General features: G+C 42.2%; 32 non-coding genes across 32 annotated transcripts; all 32 read right to left on the bottom strand.

Moving 5' to 3' along the window:
* Positions 1–510: 510 nt before the first annotated feature.
* trnas-aga lies at positions 511–592 on the bottom strand. Its single transcript has one exon. It is a non-coding gene; the product is annotated as a tRNA-Ser (tRNA).
* A 315-nt stretch (positions 593–907) lies between these two features.
* On the bottom strand, positions 908–990 carry trnal-aag. Its single transcript has one exon. It is a non-coding gene; the product is annotated as a tRNA-Leu (tRNA).
* An 808-nt stretch (positions 991–1,798) lies between these two features.
* Positions 1,799–1,880, bottom strand: trnas-aga. Its single transcript has one exon. It is a non-coding gene; the product is annotated as a tRNA-Ser (tRNA).
* A 315-nt stretch (positions 1,881–2,195) lies between these two features.
* Positions 2,196–2,278, bottom strand: trnal-aag. The gene has a single exon. It is a non-coding gene; the product is annotated as a tRNA-Leu (tRNA).
* Positions 2,279–3,087: 809 nt separating this feature from the next.
* Positions 3,088–3,169, bottom strand: trnas-aga. Its single transcript has one exon. It is a non-coding gene; the product is annotated as a tRNA-Ser (tRNA).
* Positions 3,170–3,483: 314 nt separating this feature from the next.
* Positions 3,484–3,566, bottom strand: trnal-aag. Its single transcript has one exon. It is a non-coding gene; the product is annotated as a tRNA-Leu (tRNA).
* Positions 3,567–4,373: 807 nt separating this feature from the next.
* On the bottom strand, positions 4,374–4,455 carry trnas-aga. The gene has a single exon. It is a non-coding gene; the product is annotated as a tRNA-Ser (tRNA).
* A 314-nt stretch (positions 4,456–4,769) lies between these two features.
* trnal-aag lies at positions 4,770–4,852 on the bottom strand. Its single transcript has one exon. It is a non-coding gene; the product is annotated as a tRNA-Leu (tRNA).
* An 807-nt stretch (positions 4,853–5,659) lies between these two features.
* Positions 5,660–5,741, bottom strand: trnas-aga. The gene has a single exon. It is a non-coding gene; the product is annotated as a tRNA-Ser (tRNA).
* Positions 5,742–6,056: 315 nt separating this feature from the next.
* Positions 6,057–6,139, bottom strand: trnal-aag. Its single transcript has one exon. It is a non-coding gene; the product is annotated as a tRNA-Leu (tRNA).
* Positions 6,140–6,946: 807 nt separating this feature from the next.
* trnas-aga lies at positions 6,947–7,028 on the bottom strand. The gene has a single exon. It is a non-coding gene; the product is annotated as a tRNA-Ser (tRNA).
* Positions 7,029–7,343: 315 nt separating this feature from the next.
* On the bottom strand, positions 7,344–7,426 carry trnal-aag. Its single transcript has one exon. It is a non-coding gene; the product is annotated as a tRNA-Leu (tRNA).
* An 808-nt stretch (positions 7,427–8,234) lies between these two features.
* Positions 8,235–8,316, bottom strand: trnas-aga. The gene has a single exon. It is a non-coding gene; the product is annotated as a tRNA-Ser (tRNA).
* Positions 8,317–8,631: 315 nt separating this feature from the next.
* On the bottom strand, positions 8,632–8,714 carry trnal-aag. The gene has a single exon. It is a non-coding gene; the product is annotated as a tRNA-Leu (tRNA).
* Positions 8,715–9,521: 807 nt separating this feature from the next.
* trnas-aga lies at positions 9,522–9,603 on the bottom strand. Its single transcript has one exon. It is a non-coding gene; the product is annotated as a tRNA-Ser (tRNA).
* Positions 9,604–9,918: 315 nt separating this feature from the next.
* On the bottom strand, positions 9,919–10,001 carry trnal-aag. The gene has a single exon. It is a non-coding gene; the product is annotated as a tRNA-Leu (tRNA).
* An 807-nt stretch (positions 10,002–10,808) lies between these two features.
* Positions 10,809–10,890, bottom strand: trnas-aga. Its single transcript has one exon. It is a non-coding gene; the product is annotated as a tRNA-Ser (tRNA).
* A 315-nt stretch (positions 10,891–11,205) lies between these two features.
* On the bottom strand, positions 11,206–11,289 carry trnal-aag. The gene has a single exon. It is a non-coding gene; the product is annotated as a tRNA-Leu (tRNA).
* An 808-nt stretch (positions 11,290–12,097) lies between these two features.
* trnas-aga lies at positions 12,098–12,179 on the bottom strand. The gene has a single exon. It is a non-coding gene; the product is annotated as a tRNA-Ser (tRNA).
* Positions 12,180–12,494: 315 nt separating this feature from the next.
* On the bottom strand, positions 12,495–12,577 carry trnal-aag. Its single transcript has one exon. It is a non-coding gene; the product is annotated as a tRNA-Leu (tRNA).
* An 807-nt stretch (positions 12,578–13,384) lies between these two features.
* Positions 13,385–13,466, bottom strand: trnas-aga. The gene has a single exon. It is a non-coding gene; the product is annotated as a tRNA-Ser (tRNA).
* Positions 13,467–13,781: 315 nt separating this feature from the next.
* trnal-aag lies at positions 13,782–13,864 on the bottom strand. The gene has a single exon. It is a non-coding gene; the product is annotated as a tRNA-Leu (tRNA).
* An 807-nt stretch (positions 13,865–14,671) lies between these two features.
* On the bottom strand, positions 14,672–14,753 carry trnas-aga. Its single transcript has one exon. It is a non-coding gene; the product is annotated as a tRNA-Ser (tRNA).
* A 315-nt stretch (positions 14,754–15,068) lies between these two features.
* trnal-aag lies at positions 15,069–15,151 on the bottom strand. Its single transcript has one exon. It is a non-coding gene; the product is annotated as a tRNA-Leu (tRNA).
* An 807-nt stretch (positions 15,152–15,958) lies between these two features.
* Positions 15,959–16,040, bottom strand: trnas-aga. Its single transcript has one exon. It is a non-coding gene; the product is annotated as a tRNA-Ser (tRNA).
* Positions 16,041–16,355: 315 nt separating this feature from the next.
* On the bottom strand, positions 16,356–16,438 carry trnal-aag. The gene has a single exon. It is a non-coding gene; the product is annotated as a tRNA-Leu (tRNA).
* Positions 16,439–17,245: 807 nt separating this feature from the next.
* Positions 17,246–17,327, bottom strand: trnas-aga. The gene has a single exon. It is a non-coding gene; the product is annotated as a tRNA-Ser (tRNA).
* A 315-nt stretch (positions 17,328–17,642) lies between these two features.
* trnal-aag lies at positions 17,643–17,725 on the bottom strand. The gene has a single exon. It is a non-coding gene; the product is annotated as a tRNA-Leu (tRNA).
* An 807-nt stretch (positions 17,726–18,532) lies between these two features.
* trnas-aga lies at positions 18,533–18,614 on the bottom strand. The gene has a single exon. It is a non-coding gene; the product is annotated as a tRNA-Ser (tRNA).
* A 315-nt stretch (positions 18,615–18,929) lies between these two features.
* trnal-aag lies at positions 18,930–19,025 on the bottom strand. The gene is given in 2 exon segments: positions 18,930–18,974; positions 18,988–19,025. It is a non-coding gene; the product is annotated as a tRNA-Leu (tRNA).
* An 807-nt stretch (positions 19,026–19,832) lies between these two features.
* trnas-aga lies at positions 19,833–19,914 on the bottom strand. Its single transcript has one exon. It is a non-coding gene; the product is annotated as a tRNA-Ser (tRNA).
* A 314-nt stretch (positions 19,915–20,228) lies between these two features.
* On the bottom strand, positions 20,229–20,311 carry trnal-aag. Its single transcript has one exon. It is a non-coding gene; the product is annotated as a tRNA-Leu (tRNA).
* Positions 20,312–22,240: the final 1,929 nt, after the last annotated feature.

The raw sequence follows: 22,240 nt of genomic DNA, 5'->3' as shown, positions 1-22,240 counted from the left end.
GTATCGACAACCGTCAGGGTAAGAGTGACAACAGGTCCACATGTCAAAATGGTGGAAATCTTAGCAAATGGCTTAATAGTTATTTATGACAATGGTGTTGTTATTTTTTAGGGTTTATAGAGGGATCTCACCTGTGACCTATGGCTTGACGACACACCTGTAATCTATGCTACCTTGGCCTATAGAGCTAGACGGATGGATAATGGTCCTCTGTAGCTCAGCTGGTAGAGCACGGCGCTTGTAACGCCAGGGTAGTGGGTTTGATCCCCGGGACCACCCATACACAAGAAAAAAAATGTATGCACGCATGACTGTAAGTCGCTTTGGATAAAAGCGTCTGCTAAATGGCATATTTTCTTATTATTATAATGAGGGTGGGATAGACATCCTGCGGCACAATCCCAAATGGACCACTAAACCCTGTCTACATGAAGAGATCTGAGAGGATGTGATTGGTATAAGCAAGATGACCAAACTTCAACCTAGGGAGGGGTCACCATAATGCAAAGCCGTTGTCGGCAGGATTCGAACCTGCGCGGGAAAATCCCAATGGATTTCTAGTCCATCGCCTTAACCACTCGGCCACGACAACTATAAAAAGAAAAACAAGAGGGGGGTTACAAGTGAAGGGCCCTGCAGGCATAGTCTTCAGCAAAAGATCATGTAATAACTAACAGATAATGTAGTAACTCATAATAATGTCATCACTTTATGTAATGCAATGTTCCCCACGTTCATTTTTATGAAGTATTGCTTCTTTTTAATTTTCTTAGATATTTGCCCAAGAGCAGAATGTTTCAATGAGAGAGTGTTTATGACTACTGGTTATTTCACTGTGTGTAGTTATTTTATCATCTTATTTTCACAACAAAGCAGCGTCACTCCTCTTTGAGAGGCGTTAAAAAACTGTCAGAAGTGGGATTTGAACCCACGCCTCCAGGAGAGACTGCGACCTTAACGCAGCGCCTTAGACCGCTCGGCCATCCTGACTACAGATGCACTTTTGGTATGGGGATAAAGGCTATCGGGTAAAAGTAGACATAGGCATGGCCTCCCGAGAGCGCCACAGAGACCAATAAATGCACCATAGTGACTTGCATGTTCAACATGAGATGGTCATTGGTTTTTATCAATTAAAAACTCCAGTCATGGATTTAACCTCAATATGGCCTTCAATGGGAAAAGCAAAGTAAATCCTAATTGATTGTGTGCTAGAGTGTCTTCAGAATATGGCCATTCTGACATGAATTGTAAAAGACATCAGATAAGACCCAAATAGTTTCCGGAGGTATCGACAACCGTCAGGGTAAGAGTGACAACAGGTCCACATGTCAAAATGGTGGAAATCTTAGCAAATGGCTTAATAGTTATTTATGACAATGGTGTTGTTATTTTTTAGGGTTTATAGAGGGATCTCACCTGTGACCTATGGCTTGACGACACACCTGTAATCTATGCTACCTTGGCCTATAGAGCTAGACGGATGGATAATGGTCCTCTGTAGCTCAGCTGGTAGAGCACGGCGCTTGTAACGCCAGGGTAGTGGGTTTGATCCCCGGGACCACCCATACACAAGAAAAAAATGTATGCACGCATGACTGTAAGTCGCTTTGGATAAAAGCGTCTGCTAAATGGCATATTTATCTTATTATTATAATGAGGGTGGGATAGACATCCTGCGGCACAATCCCAAATGGACCACTAAACCCTGTCTACATGAAGAGATCTGAGAGGATGTGATTGGTATAAGCAAGATGACCAAACTTCAACCTAGGGAGGGGTCACCATAATGCAAAGCCGTTGTCGGCAGGATTCGAACCTGCGCGGGAAAATCCCAATGGATTTCTAGTCCATCGCCTTAACCACTCGGCCACGACAACTATAAAAAGAAAAACAAGAGGGGGGTTACAAGTGAAGGGCCCTGCAGGCATAGTCTTCAGCAAAAGATAATGTAATAACTAACAGATAATGTAGTAACTCATAATAATGTCATCACTTTATGTAATGCAATGTTCCCCACGTTCATTTTTATGAAGTATTGCTTCTTTTTAATTTTCTTAGATATTTGCCCAAGAGCAGAATGTTTCAATGAGAGAGTGTTTATGACTACTGGTTATTTCACTGTGTGTAGTTATTTTATCATCTTATTTTCACAACAAAGCAGCGTCACTCCTCTTTGAGAGGCGTTAAAAAACTGTCAGAAGTGGGATTTGAACCCACGCCTCCAGGAGAGACTGCGACCTTAACGCAGCGCCTTAGACCGCTCGGCCATCCTGACTACAGATGCACTTTTGGTATGGGGATAAAGGCTATCGGGTAAAAGTAGACATAGGCATGGCCTCCCGAGAGCGCCACAGAGACCAATAAATGCACCATAGTGACTTGCATGTTCAACATGAGATGGTCATTGGTTTTTATCAATTAAAAACTCCAGTCATGGATTTAACCTCAATATGGCCTTCAATGGGAAAAGCAAAGTAAATCCTAATTGATTGTGTGCTAGAGTGTCTTCAGAATATGGCCATTCTGACATGAATTGTAAAAGACATCAGATAAGACCCAAATAGTTTCCGGAGGTATCGACAACCGTCAGGGTAAGAGTGACAACAGGTCCACATGTCAAAATGGTGGAAATCTTAGCAAATGGCTTAATAGTTATTTATGACAATGGTGTTGTTATTTTTTAGGGTTTATAGAGGGATCTCACCTGTGACCTATGGCTTGACGACACACCTGTAATCTATGCTACCTTGGCCTATAGAGCTAGACGGATGGATAATGGTCCTCTGTAGCTCAGCTGGTAGAGCACGGCGCTTGTAACGCCAGGGTAGTGGGTTTGATCCCCGGGACCACCCATACACAAGAAAAAAAATGTATGCACGCATGACTGTAAGTCGCTTTGGATAAAAGCGTCTGCTAAATGGCATATTTATCTTATTATTATAATGAGGGTGGGATAGACATCCTGCGGCACAATCCCAAATGGACCACTAAACCCTGTCTACATGAAGAGATCTGAGAGGATGTGATTGGTATAAGCAAGATGACCAAACTTCAACCTAGGGAGGGGTCACCATAATGCAAAGCCGTTGTCGGCAGGATTCGAACCTGCGCGGGAAAATCCCAATGGATTTCTAGTCCATCGCCTTAACCACTCGGCCACGACAACTATAAAAAGAAAAACAAGAGGGGGTTACAAGTGAAGGGCCCTGCAGGCATAGTCTTCAGCAAAAGATCATGTAATAACTAACAGATAATGTAGTAACTCATAATAATGTCATCACTTTATGTAATGCAATGTTCCCCACGTTCATTTTTATGAAGTATTGCTTCTTTTTAATTTTCTTAGATATTTGCCCAAGAGCAGAATGTTTCAATGAGAGAGTGTTTATGACTACTGGTTATTTCACTGTGTGTAGTTATTTTATCATCTTATTTTCACAACAAAGCAGCGTCACTCCTCTTTGAGAGGCGTTAAAAAATTGTCAGAAGTGGGATTTGAACCCACGCCTCCAGGAGAGACTGCGACCTTAACGCAGCGCCTTAGACCGCTCGGCCATCCTGACTACAGATGCACTTTTGGTATGGGGATAAAGGCTATCGGGTAAAAGTAGACATAGGCATGGCCTCCCGAGAGCGCCACAGAGACCAATAAATGCACCATAGTGACTTGCATGTTCAACATGAGATGGTCATTGGTTTTTATCAATTAAAAACTCCAGTCATGGATTTAACCTCAATATGGCCTTCAATGGGAAAAGCAAAGTAAATCCTAATTGATTGTGTGCTAGAGTGTCTTCAGAATATGGCCATTCTGACATGAATTGTAAAAGACATCAGATAAGACCCAAATAGTTTCCGGAGGTATCGACAACCGTCAGGGTAAGAGTGACAACAGGTCCACATGTCAAAATGGTGGAAATCTTAGCAAATGGCTTAATAGTTATTTATGACAATGGTGTTGTTATTTTTTAGGGTTTATAGAGGGATCTCACCTGTGACCTATGGCTTGACGACACACCTGTAATCTATGCTACCTTGGCCTATAGAGCTAGACGGATGGATAATGGTCCTCTGTAGCTCAGCTGGTAGAGCACGGCGCTTGTAACGCCAGGGTAGTGGGTTTGATCCCCGGGACCACCCATACACAAGAAAAAAATGTATGCACGCATGACTGTAAGTCGCTTTGGATAAAAGCGTCTGCTAAATGGCATATTTTCTTATTATTATAATGAGGGTGGGATAGACATCCTGCGGCACAATCCCAAATGGACCACTAAACCCTGTCTACATGAAGAGATCTGAGAGGATGTGATTGGTATAAGCAAGATGACCAAACTTCAACCTAGGGAGGGGTCACCATAATGCAAAGCCGTTGTCGGCAGGATTCGAACCTGCGCGGGAAAATCCCAATGGATTTCTAGTCCATCGCCTTAACCACTCGGCCACGACAACTATAAAAAGAAAAACAAGAGGGGGTTACAAGTGAAGGGCCCTGCAGGCATAGTCTTCAGCAAAAGATCATGTAATAACTAACAGATAATGTAGTAACTCATAATAATGTCATCACTTTATGTAATGCAATGTTCCCCACGTTCATTTTTATGAAGTATTGCTTCTTTTTAATTTTCTTAGATATTTGCCCAAGAGCAGAATGTTTCAATGAGAGAGTGTTTATGACTACTGGTTATTTCACTGTGTGTAGTTATTTTATCATCTTATTTTCACAACAAAGCAGCGTCACTCCTCTTTGAGAGGCGTTAAAAAATTGTCAGAAGTGGGATTTGAACCCACGCCTCCAGGAGAGACTGCGACCTTAACGCAGCGCCTTAGACCGCTCGGCCATCCTGACTACAGATGCACTTTTGGTATGGGGATAAAGGCTATCGGGTAAAAGTAGACATAGGCATGGCCTCCCGAGAGCGCCACAGAGACCAATAAATGCACCATAGTGACTTGCATGTTCAACATGAGATGGTCATTGGTTTTTATCAATTAAAAACTCCAGTCATGGATTTAACCTCAATATGGCCTTCAATGGGAAAAGCAAAGTAAATCCTAATTGATTGTGTGCTAGAGTGTCTTCAGAATATGGCCATTCTGACATGAATTGTAAAAGACATCAGATAAGACCCAAATAGTTTCCGGAGGTATCGACAACCGTCAGGGTAAGAGTGACAACAGGTCCACATGTCAAAATGGTGGAAATCTTAGCAAATGGCTTAATAGTTATTTATGACAATGGTGTTGTTATTTTTTAGGGTTTATAGAGGGATCTCACCTGTGACCTATGGCTTGACGACACACCTGTAATCTATGCTACCTTGGCCTATAGAGCTAGACGGATGGATAATGGTCCTCTGTAGCTCAGCTGGTAGAGCACGGCGCTTGTAACGCCAGGGTAGTGGGTTTGATCCCCGGGACCACCCATACACAAGAAAAAAATGTATGCACGCATGACTGTAAGTCGCTTTGGATAAAAGCGTCTGCTAAATGGCATATTATCTTATTATTATAATGAGGGTGGGATAGACATCCTGCGGCACAATCCCAAATGGACCACTAAACCCTGTCTACATGAAGAGATCTGAGAGGATGTGATTGGTATAAGCAAGATGACCAAACTTCAACCTAGGGAGGGGTCACCATAATGCAAAGCCGTTGTCGGCAGGATTCGAACCTGCGCGGGAAAATCCCAATGGATTTCTAGTCCATCGCCTTAACCACTCGGCCACGACAACTATAAAAAGAAAAACAAGAGGGGGGTTACAAGTGAAGGGCCCTGCAGGCATAGTCTTCAGCAAAAGATCATGTAATAACTAACAGATAATGTAGTAACTCATAATAATGTCATCACTTTATGTAATGCAATGTTCCCCACGTTCATTTTTATGAAGTATTGCTTCTTTTTAATTTTCTTAGATATTTGCCCAAGAGCAGAATGTTTCAATGAGAGAGTGTTTATGACTACTGGTTATTTCACTGTGTGTAGTTATTTTATCATCTTATTTTCACAACAAAGCAGCGTCACTCCTCTTTGAGAGGCGTTAAAAAATTGTCAGAAGTGGGATTTGAACCCACGCCTCCAGGAGAGACTGCGACCTTAACGCAGCGCCTTAGACCGCTCGGCCATCCTGACTACAGATGCACTTTTGGTATGGGGATAAAGGCTATCGGGTAAAAGTAGACATAGGCATGGCCTCCCGAGAGCGCCACAGAGACCAATAAATGCACCATAGTGACTTGCATGTTCAACATGAGATGGTCATTGGTTTTTATCAATTAAAAACTCCAGTCATGGATTTAACCTCAATATGGCCTTCAATGGGAAAAGCAAAGTAAATCCTAATTGATTGTGTGCTAGAGTGTCTTCAGAATATGGCCATTCTGACATGAATTGTAAAAGACATCAGATAAGACCCAAATAGTTTCCGGAGGTATCGACAACCGTCAGGGTAAGAGTGACAACAGGTCCACATGTCAAAATGGTGGAAATCTTAGCAAATGGCTTAATAGTTATTTATGACAATGGTGTTGTTATTTTTTAGGGTTTATAGAGGGATCTCACCTGTGACCTATGGCTTGACGACACACCTGTAATCTATGCTACCTTGGCCTATAGAGCTAGACGGATGGATAATGGTCCTCTGTAGCTCAGCTGGTAGAGCACGGCGCTTGTAACGCCAGGGTAGTGGGTTTGATCCCCGGGACCACCCATACACAAGAAAAAAATGTATGCACGCATGACTGTAAGTCGCTTTGGATAAAAGCGTCTGCTAAATGGCATATTTTCTTATTATTATAATGAGGGTGGGATAGACATCCTGCGGCACAATCCCAAATGGACCACTAAACCCTGTCTACATGAAGAGATCTGAGAGGATGTGATTGGTATAAGCAAGATGACCAAACTTCAACCTAGGGAGGGGTCACCATAATGCAAAGCCGTTGTCGGCAGGATTCGAACCTGCGCGGGAAAATCCCAATGGATTTCTAGTCCATCGCCTTAACCACTCGGCCACGACAACTATAAAAAGAAAAACAAGAGGGGGGTTACAAGTGAAGGGCCCTGCAGGCATAGTCTTCAGCAAAAGATCATGTAATAACTAACAGATAATGTAGTAACTCATAATAATGTCATCACTTTATGTAATGCAATGTTCCCCACGTTCATTTTTATGAAGTATTGCTTCTTTTTAATTTTCTTAGATATTTGCCCAAGAGCAGAATGTTTCAATGAGAGAGTGTTTATGACTACTGGTTATTTCACTGTGTGTAGTTATTTTATCATCTTATTTTCACAACAAAGCAGCGTCACTCCTCTTTGAGAGGCGTTAAAAAACTGTCAGAAGTGGGATTTGAACCCACGCCTCCAGGAGAGACTGCGACCTTAACGCAGCGCCTTAGACCGCTCGGCCATCCTGACTACAGATGCACTTTTGGTATGGGGATAAAGGCTATCGGGTAAAAGTAGACATAGGCATGGCCTCCCGAGAGCGCCACAGAGACCAATAAATGCACCATAGTGACTTGCATGTTCAACATGAGATGGTCATTGGTTTTTATCAATTAAAAACTCCAGTCATGGATTTAACCTCAATATGGCCTTCAATGGGAAAAGCAAAGTAAATCCTAATTGATTGTGTGCTAGAGTGTCTTCAGAATATGGCCATTCTGACATGAATTGTAAAAGACATCAGATAAGACCCAAATAGTTTCCGGAGGTATCGACAACCGTCAGGGTAAGAGTGACAACAGGTCCACATGTCAAAATGGTGGAAATCTTAGCAAATGGCTTAATAGTTATTTATGACAATGGTGTTGTTATTTTTTTAGGGTTTATAGAGGGATCTCACCTGTGACCTATGGCTTGACGACACACCTGTAATCTATGCTACCTTGGCCTATAGAGCTAGACGGATGGATAATGGTCCTCTGTAGCTCAGCTGGTAGAGCACGGCGCTTGTAACGCCAGGGTAGTGGGTTTGATCCCCGGGACCACCCATACACAAGAAAAAAATGTATGCACGCATGACTGTAAGTCGCTTTGGATAAAAGCGTCTGCTAAATGGCATATTTTCTTATTATTATAATGAGGGTGGGATAGACATCCTGCGGCACAATCCCAAATGGACCACTAAACCCTGTCTACATGAAGAGATCTGAGAGGATGTGATTGGTATAAGCAAGATGACCAAACTTCAACCTAGGGAGGGGTCACCATAATGCAAAGCCGTTGTCGGCAGGATTCGAACCTGCGCGGGAAAATCCCAATGGATTTCTAGTCCATCGCCTTAACCACTCGGCCACGACAACTATAAAAAGAAAAACAAGAGGGGGGTTACAAGTGAAGGGCCCTGCAGGCATAGTCTTCAGCAAAAGATCATGTAATAACTAACAGATAATGTAGTAACTCATAATAATGTCATCACTTTATGTAATGCAATGTTCCCCACGTTCATTTTTATGAAGTATTGCTTCTTTTTAATTTTCTTAGATATTTGCCCAAGAGCAGAATGTTTCAATGAGAGAGTGTTTATGACTACTGGTTATTTCACTGTGTGTAGTTATTTTATCATCTTATTTTCACAACAAAGCAGCGTCACTCCTCTTTGAGAGGCGTTAAAAAATTGTCAGAAGTGGGATTTGAACCCACGCCTCCAGGAGAGACTGCGACCTTAACGCAGCGCCTTAGACCGCTCGGCCATCCTGACTACAGATGCACTTTTGGTATGGGGATAAAGGCTATCGGGTAAAAGTAGACATAGGCATGGCCTCCCGAGAGCGCCACAGAGACCAATAAATGCACCATAGTGACTTGCATGTTCAACATGAGATGGTCATTGGTTTTTATCAATTAAAAACTCCAGTCATGGATTTAACCTCAATATGGCCTTCAATGGGAAAAGCAAAGTAAATCCTAATTGATTGTGTGCTAGAGTGTCTTCAGAATATGGCCATTCTGACATGAATTGTAAAAGACATCAGATAAGACCCAAATAGTTTCCGGAGGTATCGACAACCGTCAGGGTAAGAGTGACAACAGGTCCACATGTCAAAATGGTGGAAATCTTAGCAAATGGCTTAATAGTTATTTATGACAATGGTGTTGTTATTTTTTAGGGTTTATAGAGGGATCTCACCTGTGACCTATGGCTTGACGACACACCTGTAATCTATGCTACCTTGGCCTATAGAGCTAGACGGATGGATAATGGTCCTCTGTAGCTCAGCTGGTAGAGCACGGCGCTTGTAACGCCAGGGTAGTGGGTTTGATCCCCGGGACCACCCATACACAAGAAAAAAATGTATGCACGCATGACTGTAAGTCGCTTTGGATAAAAGCGTCTGCTAAATGGCATATTTTCTTATTATTATAATGAGGGTGGGATAGACATCCTGCGGCACAATCCCAAATGGACCACTAAACCCTGTCTACATGAAGAGATCTGAGAGGATGTGATTGGTATAAGCAAGATGACCAAACTTCAACCTAGGGAGGGGTCACCATAATGCAAAGCCGTTGTCGGCAGGATTCGAACCTGCGCGGGAAAATCCCAATGGATTTCTAGTCCATCGCCTTAACCACTCGGCCACGACAACTATAAAAAGAAAAACAAGAGGGGGGTTACAAGTGAAGGGCCCTGCAGGCATAGTCTTCAGCAAAAGATAATGTAATAACTAACAGATAATGTAGTAACTCATAATAATGTCATCACTTTATGTAATGCAATGTTCCCCACGTTCATTTTTATGAAGTATTGCTTCTTTTTAATTTTCTTAGATATTTGCCCAAGAGCAGAATGTTTCAATGAGAGAGTGTTTATGACTACTGGTTATTTCACTGTGTGTAGTTATTTTATCATCTTATTTTCACAACAAAGCAGCGTCACTCCTCTTTGAGAGGCGTTAAAAAACTGTCAGAAGTGGGATTTGAACCCACGCCTCCAGGAGAGACTGCGACCTTAACGCAGCGCCTTAGACCGCTCGGCCATCCTGACTACAGATGCACTTTTGGTATGGGGATAAAGGCTATCGGGTAAAAGTAGACATAGGCATGGCCTCCCGAGAGCGCCACAGAGACCAATAAATGCACCATAGTGACTTGCATGTTCAACATGAGATGGTCATTGGTTTTTATCAATTAAAAACTCCAGTCATGGATTTAACCTCAATATGGCCTTCAATGGGAAAAGCAAAGTAAATCCTAATTGATTGTGTGCTAGAGTGTCTTCAGAATATGGCCATTCTGACATGAATTGTAAAAGACATCAGATAAGACCCAAATAGTTTCCGGAGGTATCGACAACCGTCAGGGTAAGAGTGACAACAGGTCCACATGTCAAAATGGTGGAAATCTTAGCAAATGGCTTAATAGTTATTTATGACAATGGTGTTGTTATTTTTTAGGGTTTATAGAGGGATCTCACCTGTGACCTATGGCTTGACGACACACCTGTAATCTATGCTACCTTGGCCTATAGAGCTAGACGGATGGATAATGGTCCTCTGTAGCTCAGCTGGTAGAGCACGGCGCTTGTAACGCCAGGGTAGTGGGTTTGATCCCCGGGACCACCCATACACAAGAAAAAAATGTATGCACGCATGACTGTAAGTCGCTTTGGATAAAAGCGTCTGCTAAATGGCATATTTTCTTATTATTATAATGAGGGTGGGATAGACATCCTGCGGCACAATCCCAAATGGACCACTAAACCCTGTCTACATGAAGAGATCTGAGAGGATGTGATTGGTATAAGCAAGATGACCAAACTTCAACCTAGGGAGGGGTCACCATAATGCAAAGCCGTTGTCGGCAGGATTCGAACCTGCGCGGGAAAATCCCAATGGATTTCTAGTCCATCGCCTTAACCACTCGGCCACGACAACTATAAAAAGAAAAACAAGAGGGGGGTTACAAGTGAAGGGCCCTGCAGGCATAGTCTTCAGCAAAAGATAATGTAATAACTAACAGATAATGTAGTAACTCATAATAATGTCATCACTTTATGTAATGCAATGTTCCCCACGTTCATTTTTATGAAGTATTGCTTCTTTTTAATTTTCTTAGATATTTGCCCAAGAGCAGAATGTTTCAATGAGAGAGTGTTTATGACTACTGGTTATTTCACTGTGTGTAGTTATTTTATCATCTTATTTTCACAACAAAGCAGCGTCACTCCTCTTTGAGAGGCGTTAAAAAACTGTCAGAAGTGGGATTTGAACCCACGCCTCCAGGAGAGACTGCGACCTTAACGCAGGCGCCTTAGACCGCTCGGCCATCCTGACTACAGATGCACTTTTGGTATGGGGATAAAGGCTATCGGGTAAAAGTAGACATAGGCATGGCCTCCCGAGAGCGCCACAGAGACCAATAAATGCACCATAGTGACTTGCATGTTCAACATGAGATGGTCATTGGTTTTTATCAATTAAAAACTCCAGTCATGGATTTAACCTCAATATGGCCTTCAATGGGAAAAGCAAAGTAAATCCTAATTGATTGTGTGCTAGAGTGTCTTCAGAATATGGCCATTCTGACATGAATTGTAAAAGACATCAGATAAGACCCAAATAGTTTCCGGAGGTATCGACAACCGTCAGGGTAAGAGTGACAACAGGTCCACATGTCAAAATGGTGGAAATCTTAGCAAATGGCTTAATAGTTATTTATGACAATGGTGTTGTTATTTTTTAGGGTTTATAGAGGGATCTCACCTGTGACCTATGGCTTGACGACACACCTGTAATCTATGCTACCTTGGCCTATAGAGCTAGACGGATGGATAATGGTCCTCTGTAGCTCAGCTGGTAGAGCACGGCGCTTGTAACGCCAGGGTAGTGGGTTTGATCCCCGGGACCACCCATACACAAGAAAAAAATGTATGCACGCATGACTGTAAGTCGCTTTGGATAAAAGCGTCTGCTAAATGGCATATTTATCTTATTATTATAATGAGGGTGGGATAGACATCCTGCGGCACAATCCCAAATGGACCACTAAACCCTGTCTACATGAAGAGATCTGAGAGGATGTGATTGGTATAAGCAAGATGACCAAACTTCAACCTAGGGAGGGGTCACCATAATGCAAAGCCGTTGTCGGCAGGATTCGAACCTGCGCGGGAAAATCCCAATGGATTTCTAGTCCATCGCCTTAACCACTCGGCCACGACAACTATAAAAAGAAAAACAAGAGGGGGGTTACAAGTGAAGGGCCCTGCAGGCATAGTCTTCAGCAAAAGATAATGTAATAACTAACAGATAATGTAGTAACTCATAATAATGTCATCACTTTATGTAATGCAATGTTCCCCACGTTCATTTTTATGAAGTATTGCTTCTTTTTAATTTTCTTAGATATTTGCCCAAGAGCAGAATGTTTCAATGAGAGAGTGTTTATGACTACTGGTTATTTCACTGTGTGTAGTTATTTTATCATCTTATTTTCACAACAAAGCAGCGTCACTCCTCTTTGAGAGGCGTTAAAAAACTGTCAGAAGTGGGATTTGAACCCACGCCTCCAGGAGAGACTGCGACCTTAACGCAGCGCCTTAGACCGCTCGGCCATCCTGACTACAGATGCACTTTTGGTATGGGGATAAAGGCTATCGGGTAAAAGTAGACATAGGCATGGCCTCCCGAGAGCGCCACAGAGACCAATAAATGCACCATAGTGACTTGCATGTTCAACATGAGATGGTCATTGGTTTTTATCAATTAAAAACTCCAGTCATGGATTTAACCTCAATATGGCCTTCAATGGGAAAAGCAAAGTAAATCCTAATTGATTGTGTGCTAGAGTGTCTTCAGAATATGGCCATTCTGACATGAATTGTAAAAGACATCAGATAAGACCCAAATAGTTTCCGGAGGTATCGACAACCGTCAGGGTAAGAGTGACAACAGGTCCACATGTCAAAATGGTGGAAATCTTAGCAAATGGCTTAATAGTTATTTATGACAATGGTGTTGTTATTTTTTAGGGTTTATAGAGGGATCTCACCTGTGACCTATGGCTTGACGACACACCTGTAATCTATGCTACCTTGGCCTATAGAGCTAGACGGATGGATAATGGTCCTCTGTAGCTCAGCTGGTAGAGCACGGCGCTTGTAACGCCAGGGTAGTGGGTTTGATCCCCGGGACCACCCATACACAAGAAAAAAATGTATGCACGCATGACTGTAAGTCGCTTTGGATAAAAGCGTCTGCTAAATGGCATATTTTCTTATTATTATAATGAGGGTGGGATAGACATCCTGCGGCACAATCCCAAATGGACCACTAAACCCTGTCTACATGAAGAGATCTGAGAGGATGTGATTGGTATAAGCAAGATGACCAAACTTCAACCTAGGGAGGGGTCACCATAATGCAAAGCCGTTGTCGGCAGGATTCGAACCTGCGCGGGAAAATCCCAATGGATTTCTAGTCCATCGCCTTAACCACTCGGCCACGACAACTATAAAAAGAAAAACAAGAGGGGGGTTACAAGTGAAGGGCCCTGCAGGCATAGTCTTCAGCAAAAGATCATGTAATAACTAACAGATAATGTAGTAACTCATAATAATGTCATCACTTTATGTAATGCAATGTTCCCCACGTTCATTTTTATGAAGTATTGCTTCTTTTTAATTTTCTTAGATATTTGCCCAAGAGCAGAATGTTTCAATGAGAGAGTGTTTATGACTACTGGTTATTTCACTGTGTGTAGTTATTTTATCATCTTATTTTCACAACAAAGCAGCGTCACTCCTCTTTGAGAGGCGTTAAAAAACTGTCAGAAGTGGGATTTGAACCCACGCCTCCAGGAGAGACTGCGACCTTAACGCAGCGCCTTAGACCGCTCGGCCATCCTGACTACAGATGCACTTTTGGTATGGGGATAAAGGCTATCGGGTAAAAGTAGACATAGGCATGGCCTCCCGAGAGCGCCACAGAGACCAATAAATGCACCATAGTGACTTGCATGTTCAACATGAGATGGTCATTGGTTTTTATCAATTAAAAACTCCAGTCATGGATTTAACCTCAATATGGCCTTCAATGGGAAAAGCAAAGTAAATCCTAATTGATTGTGTGCTAGAGTGTCTTCAGAATATGGCCATTCTGACATGAATTGTAAAAGACATCAGATAAGACCCAAATAGTTTCCGGAGGTATCGACAACCGTCAGGGTAAGAGTGACAACAGGTCCACATGTCAAAATGGTGGAAATCTTAGCAAATGGCTTAATAGTTATTTATGACAATGGTGTTGTTATTTTTTAGGGTTTATAGAGGGATCTCACCTGTGACCTATGGCTTGACGACACACCTGTAATCTATGCTACCTTGGCCTATAGAGCTAGACGGATGGATAATGGTCCTCTGTAGCTCAGCTGGTAGAGCACGGCGCTTGTAACGCCAGGGTAGTGGGTTTGATCCCCGGGACCACCCATACACAAGAAAAAAATGTATGCACGCATGACTGTAAGTCGCTTTGGATAAAAGCGTCTGCTAAATGGCATATTATCTTATTATTATAATGAGGGTGGGATAGACATCCTGCGGCACAATCCCAAATGGACCACTAAACCCTGTCTACATGAAGAGATCTGAGAGGATGTGATTGGTATAAGCAAGATGACCAAACTTCAACCTAGGGAGGGGTCACCATAATGCAAAGCCGTTGTCGGCAGGATTCGAACCTGCGCGGGAAAATCCCAATGGATTTCTAGTCCATCGCCTTAACCACTCGGCCACGACAACTATAAAAAGAAAAACAAGAGGGGGGTTACAAGTGAAGGGCCCTGCAGGCATAGTCTTCAGCAAAAGATAATGTAATAACTAACAGATAATGTAGTAACTCATAATAATGTCATCACTTTATGTAATGCAATGTTCCCCACGTTCATTTTTATGAAGTATTGCTTCTTTTTAATTTTCTTAGATATTTGCCCAAGAGCAGAATGTTTCAATGAGAGAGTGTTTATGACTACTGGTTATTTCACTGTGTGTAGTTATTTTATCATCTTATTTTCACAACAAAGCAGCGTCACTCCTCTTTGAGAGGCGTTAAAAAATTGTCAGAAGTGGGATTTGAACCCACGCCTCCAGGAGAGACTGCGACCTTAACGCAGCGCCTTAGACCGCTCGGCCATCCTGACTACAGATGCACTTTTGGTATGGGGATAAAGGCTATCGGGTAAAAGTAGACATAGGCATGGCCTCCCGAGAGCGCCACAGAGACCAATAAATGCACCATAGTGACTTGCATGTTCAACATGAGATGGTCATTGGTTTTTATCAATTAAAAACTCCAGTCATGGATTTAACCTCAATATGGCCTTCAATGGGAAAAGCAAAGTAAATCCTAATTGATTGTGTGCTAGAGTGTCTTCAGAATATGGCCATTCTGACATGAATTGTAAAAGACATCAGATAAGACCCAAATAGTTTCCGGAGGTATCGACAACCGTCAGGGTAAGAGTGACAACAGGTCCACATGTCAAAATGGTGGAAATCTTAGCAAATGGCTTAATAGTTATTTATGACAATGGTGTTGTTATTTTTTAGGGTTTATAGAGGGATCTCACCTGTGACCTATGGCTTGACGACACACCTGTAATCTATGCTACCTTGGCCTATAGAGCTAGACGGATGGATAATGGTCCTCTGTAGCTCAGCTGGTAGAGCACGGCGCTTGTAACGCCAGGGTAGTGGGTTTGATCCCCGGGACCACCCATACACAAGAAAAAAATGTATGCACGCATGACTGTAAGTCGCTTTGGATAAAAGCGTCTGCTAAATGGCATATTTTCTTATTATTATAATGAGGGTGGGATAGACATCCTGCGGCACAATCCCAAATGGACCACTAAACCCTGTCTACATGAAGAGATCTGAGAGGATGTGATTGGTATAAGCAAGATGACCAAACTTCAACCTAGGGAGGGGTCACCATAATGCAAAGCCGTTGTCGGCAGGATTCGAACCTGCGCGGGAAAATCCCAATGGATTTCTAGTCCATCGCCTTAACCACTCGGCCACGACAACTATAAAAAGAAAAACAAGAGGGGGGTTACAAGTGAAGGGCCCTGCAGGCATAGTCTTCAGCAAAAGATCATGTAATAACTAACAGATAATGTAGTAACTCATAATAATGTCATCACTTTATGTAATGCAATGTTCCCCACGTTCATTTTTATGAAGTATTGCTTCTTTTTAATTTTCTTAGATATTTGCCCAAGAGCAGAATGTTTCAATGAGAGAGTGTTTATGACTACTGGTTATTTCACTGTGTGTAGTTATTTTATCATCTTATTTTCACAACAAAGCAGCGTCACTCCTCTTTGAGAGGCGTTAAAAAATTGTCAGAAGTGGGATTTGAACCCACGCCTCCAGGAGAGACTGCGACCTTAACGCAGCGCCTTAGACCGCTCGGCCATCCTGACTACAGATGCACTTTTGGTATGGGGATAAAGGCTATCGGGTAAAAGTAGACATAGGCATGGCCTCCCGAGAGCGCCACAGAGACCAATAAATGCACCATAGTGACTTGCATGTTCAACATGAGATGGTCATTGGTTTTTATCAATTAAAAACTCCAGTCATGGATTTAACCTCAATATGGCCTTCAATGGGAAAAGCAAAGTAAATCCTAATTGATTGTGTGCTAGAGTGTCTTCAGAATATGGCCATTCTGACATGAATTGTAAAAGACATCAGATAAGACCCAAATAGTTTCCGGAGGTATCGACAACCGTCAGGGTAAGAGTGACAACAGGTCCACATGTCAAAATGGTGGAAATCTTAGCAAATGGCTTAATAGTTATTTATGACAATGGTGTTGTTATTTTTTAGGGTTTATAGAGGGATCTCACCTGTGACCTATGGCTTGACGACACACCTGTAATCTATGCTACCTTGGCCTATAGAGCTAGACGGATGGATAATGGTCCTCTGTAGCTCAGCTGGTAGAGCACGGCGCTTGTAACGCCAGGGTAGTGGGTTTGATCCCCGGGACCACCCATACACAAGAAAAAAATGTATGCACGCATGACTGTAAGTCGCTTTGGATAAAAGCGTCTGCTAAATGGCATATTATCTTATTATTATAATGAGGGTGGGATAGACATCCTGCGGCACAATCCCAAATGGACCACTAAACCCTGTCTACATGAAGAGATCTGAGAGGATGTGATTGGTATAAGCAAGATGACCAAACTTCAACCTAGGGAGGGGTCACCATAATGCAAAGCCGTTGTCGGCAGGATTCGAACCTGCGCGGGAAAATCCCAATGGATTTCTAGTCCATCGCCTTAACCACTCGGCCACGACAACTATAAAAAGAAAAACAAGAGGGGGGTTACAAGTGAAGGGCCCTGCAGGCATAGTCTTCAGCAAAAGATCATGTAATAACTAACAGATAATGTAGTAACTCATAATAATGTCATCACTTTATGTAATGCAATGTTCCCCACGTTCATTTTTATGAAGTATTGCTTCTTTTTAATTTTCTTAGATATTTGCCCAAGAGCAGAATGTTTCAATGAGAGAGTGTTTATGACTACTGGTTATTTCACTGTGTGTAGTTATTTTATCATCTTATTTTCACAACAAAGCAGCGTCACTCCTCTTTGAGAGGCGTTAAAAAACTGTCAGAAGTGGGATTTGAACCCACGCCTCCAGGAGAGACTGCGACCTTAACGCAGCGCCTTAGACCGCTCGGCCATCCTGACTACAGATGCACTTTTGGTATGGGGATAAAGGCTATCGGGTAAAAGTAGACATAGGCATGGCCTCCCGAGAGCGCCACAGAGACCAATAAATGCACCATAGTGACTTGCATGTTCAACATGAGATGGTCATTGGTTTTTATCAATTAAAAACTCCAGTCATGGATTTAACCTCAATATGGCCTTCAATGGGAAAAGCAAAGTAAATCCTAATTGATTGTGTGCTAGAGTGTCTTCAGAATATGGCCATTCTGACATGAATTGTAAAAGACATCAGATAAGACCCAAATAGTTTCCGGAGGTATCGACAACCGTCAGGGTAAGAGTGACAACAGGTCCACATGTCAAAATGGTGGAAATCTTAGCAAATGGCTTAATAGTTATTTATGACAATGGTGTTGTTATTTTTTAGGGTTTATAGAGGGATCTCACCTGTGACCTATGGCTTGACGACACACCTGTAATCTATGCTACCTTGGCCTATAGAGCTAGACGGATGGATAATGGTCCTCTGTAGCTCAGCTGGTAGAGCACGGCGCTTGTAACGCCAGGGTAGTGGGTTTGATCCCCGGGACCACCCATACACAAGAAAAAAATGTATGCACGCATGACTGTAAGTCGCTTTGGATAAAAGCGTCTGCTAAATGGCATATTTTCTTATTATTATAATGAGGGTGGGATAGACATCCTGCGGCACAATCCCAAATGGACCACTAAACCCTGTCTACATGAAGAGATCTGAGAGGATGTGATTGGTATAAGCAAGATGACCAAACTTCAACCTAGGGAGGGGTCACCATAATGCAAAGCCGATGTCGGCAGGATTCGAACCTGCGCAGGAAAATCCCAATGGATTTCTAGTCCATCGCCTTAACCACTCGGCCACGACAACTATAAAAAGAAGAACAAGAGGGGGTTTACAAGTGAAGGGCCCTGCAGGCATAGTCTTCAGCAAAAGATCATGTAATAACTAACAGATAATGTAGTAACTCATAATAATGTCATCACTTTATGTAATGCAATGTTCCCCACGTTCATTTTTATGAAGTATTGCTTCTTTTTAATTTTCTTAGATATTTGCCCAAGAGCAGAATGTTTCAATGAGAGAGTGTTTATGACTACTGGTTATTTCACTGTGTGTAGTTATTTTATCATCTTATTTTCACAACAAAGCAGCGTCACTCCTCTTTGAGAGGCGTTAAAAAATTGTCAGAAGTGGGATTTGAACCCACACCTCCAGGAGAGACTGCGACCTTAACGCAGCGCCTTAACGCAGCGCCTTAGACCGCTCGGCCATCCTGACTACAGATGCACTTTTGGTATGGGGATAAAGGCTATCGGGTAAAAGTAGACATAGGCATGGCCTCCCGAGAGCGCCACAGAGACCAATAAATGCACCATAGTGACTTGCATGTTCAACATGAGATGGTCATTGGTTTTTATCAATTAAAAACTCCAGTCATGGATTTAACCTCAATATGGCCTTCAATGGGAAAAGCAAAGTAAATCCTAATTGATTGTGTGCTAGAGTGTCTTCAGAATATGGCCATTCTGACATGAATTGTAAAAGACATCAGATAAGACCCAAATAGTTTCCGGAGGTATCGACAACCGTCAGGGTAAGAGTGACAACAGGTCCACATGTCAAAATGGTGGAAATCTTAGCAAATGGCTTAATAGTTATTTATGACAATGGTGTTGTTCTTTTTTAGGGTTTATAGAGGGATCTCACCTGTGACCTATGGCTTGACGACACACCTGTAATCTATGCTACCTTGGCCTATAGAGCTAGACGGATGGATAATGGTCCTCTGTAGCTCAGCTGGTAGAGCACGGCGCTTGTAACGCCAGGGTAGTGGGTTTGATCCCCGGGACCACCCATACACAAGAAAAAAATGTATGCACGCATGACTGTAAGTCGCTTTGGATAAAAGCGTCTGCTAAATGGCATATTATCTTATTATTATAATGAGGGTGGGATAGACATCCTGCGGCACAATCCCAAATGGACCACTAAACCCTGTCTACATGAAGAGATCTGAGAGGATGTGATTGGTATAAGCAAGATGACCAAACTTCAACCTAGGGAGGGGTCACCATAATGCAAAGCCGTTGTCGGCAGGATTCGAACCTGCGCGGGAAAATCCCAATGGATTTCTAGTCCATCGCCTTAACCACTCGGCCACGACAACTATACCAAGAAAAACAAGAGGGGGTTACAAGTGAAGGGCCCTGCAGGCATAGTCTTCAGCAAAAGATAATGTAATAACTAACAGATAATGTAGTAACTCATAATAATGTCATCACTTTATGTAATGCAATGTTCCCCACGTTCATTTTTATGAAGTATTGCTTCTTTTTAATTTTCTTAGATATTTGCCCAAGAGCAGAATGTTTCAATGAGAGAGTGTTTATGACTACTGGTTATTTCACTGTGTGTAGTTATTTTATCATCTTATTTTCACAACAAAGCAGCGTCACTCCTCTTTGAGAGGCGTTAAAAAATTGTCAGAAGTGGGATTTGAACCCACGCCTCCAGGAGAGACTGCGACCTTAACGCAGCGCCTTAGACCGCTCGGCCATCCTGACTACAGATGCACTTTTGGTATGGGGATAAAGGCTATCGGGTAAAAGTAGACATAGGCATGGCCTCCCGAGAGCGCCACAGAGACCAATAAATGCACCATAGTGACTTGCATGTTCAACATGAGATGGTCATTGGTTTTTATCAATTAAAAACTCCAGTCATGGATTTAACCTCAATATGGCCTTCAATGGGAAAAGCAAAGTAAATCCTAATTGATTGTGTGCTAGAGTGTCTTCAGAATATGGCCATTCTGACATGAATTGTAAAAGACATCAGATAAGACCCAAATAGTTTCCGGAGGTATCGACAACCGTCAGGGTAAGAGTGACAACAGGTCCACATGTCAAAATGGTGGAAATCTTAGCAAATGGCTTAATAGTTATTTATGACAATGGTGTTGTTATTTTTTAGGGTTTATAGAGGGATCTCACCTGTGACCTATGGCTTGACGACACACCTGTAATCTATGCTACCTTGGCCTATAGAGCTAGACGGATGGATAATGGTCCTCTGTAGCTCAGCTGGTTCCAAGGGGGGGTACGACCGGACGCAGTTATGTTTCCTCACTGACAAATTTAGTGTAATCTTTTTACAAAAATACCACATTATACAGAACAACAGATCTACAGGAACCAGAGATTTGCAGGGTACAAAGCTTATTCAAGTCACAACAGCACTTAAACTGTAATTCACTAAAACATATACAAATGTTTCAATATAACTGTCAAACACAAAGTAGCTTTAGCTCAGTAACCCATAACTACATTTATCAACCATGTCAACAAAAGTATTCAAACACATTATACAAATAACCCCAAATATATTATTAACAACGCACATATTCATTCACAATTAGCATAAATGGCAGCTACTCTCAGTACGAAGCTATATCGCTGCAACCAACCAGATTACAGTCACACACGCACCTAATAACTCTCTTCAACTTAACTCTAACTTACTCAAGATGTTACTAACACATACCTTAAACTCTCTTCACAGGTTAGCAAGTTGTCTACATTCAAATTAACTCGATTTCATATCAATAACGTACCTGAAAAAGGGAAGAAATAATCACGAACGTGACGCAGTTATGTTTCCTCACTGACAAATTTAGTGTAATGAGAAAAAGACCGCGATTTCCCAGGAAGTTGGGTGGAGACCAGAGCAATCGATCTCAGGCTCATAGATTAAGAGCATTTAGTAGATCACAGATGAACACTTTTACCCCTTAAATTAGGCACCACAAAAATAAAGTAGTCAATATAACATTTACACATTCCTCTTACAATATTAACCCCTTTGACTCTTGACGGATTTTAAACACATTTATGCATTTTATCAATCTCTATGAACTAGTACTGGATGCATTCCCTTTTTTAACCTTAGATATTTTAAGATCCTTACATACCATGAACTTACTAATACTTTTTTAGTGTATAACAGGCTATGAATATGTCCTTTAACCTGTCACACTCTCCCCGACAAAAATAAATGTTGTCCCAACATTACCAACATTATCTTCTTAAACAGTCTATAAGCACTGGACGTAGAAAATCCTCTTCTGTAAGCTAGTCCTTGAGCAGAGGTCAAAGTTCACAGTTCAAATAGAACCAAGAAATTATATTCACAGTCCATATCTGTTGACCAGCTGTATAAACAGTCCATAAGCAGTCTTTTTCTCATACTATTGTCAACAGTCCATCAGTTTTAATGATCTATATGCATAGTCTGCTAATTGTCTTGTGAAAGTCTGTGAAATCAGTCAGTAGTCCATGGTCAAACATGTCAACTCTGTCTGTGGCCTCAAGTTTGCTGAAGTCCATACATGTAGGGTGGCTGAAGGTAATACTCCCTGTAGTGATGGCAGCCATGGAACCAGTCCTGGTGCAGGGTAGACAGGAACAACTGTGGCTGTGGCTGGATACTGTAGC

This window comes from Coregonus clupeaformis, unplaced genomic scaffold, assembly GCF_020615455.1.
Source record: "Coregonus clupeaformis isolate EN_2021a unplaced genomic scaffold, ASM2061545v1 scaf4257, whole genome shotgun sequence".
Taxonomy (NCBI): Eukaryota; Metazoa; Chordata; class Actinopteri; order Salmoniformes; family Salmonidae; genus Coregonus; species Coregonus clupeaformis.
The sequence above is the reverse complement of the archived record's forward strand: the minus strand, read 5'-3'. Positions and strand labels throughout refer to the sequence as shown.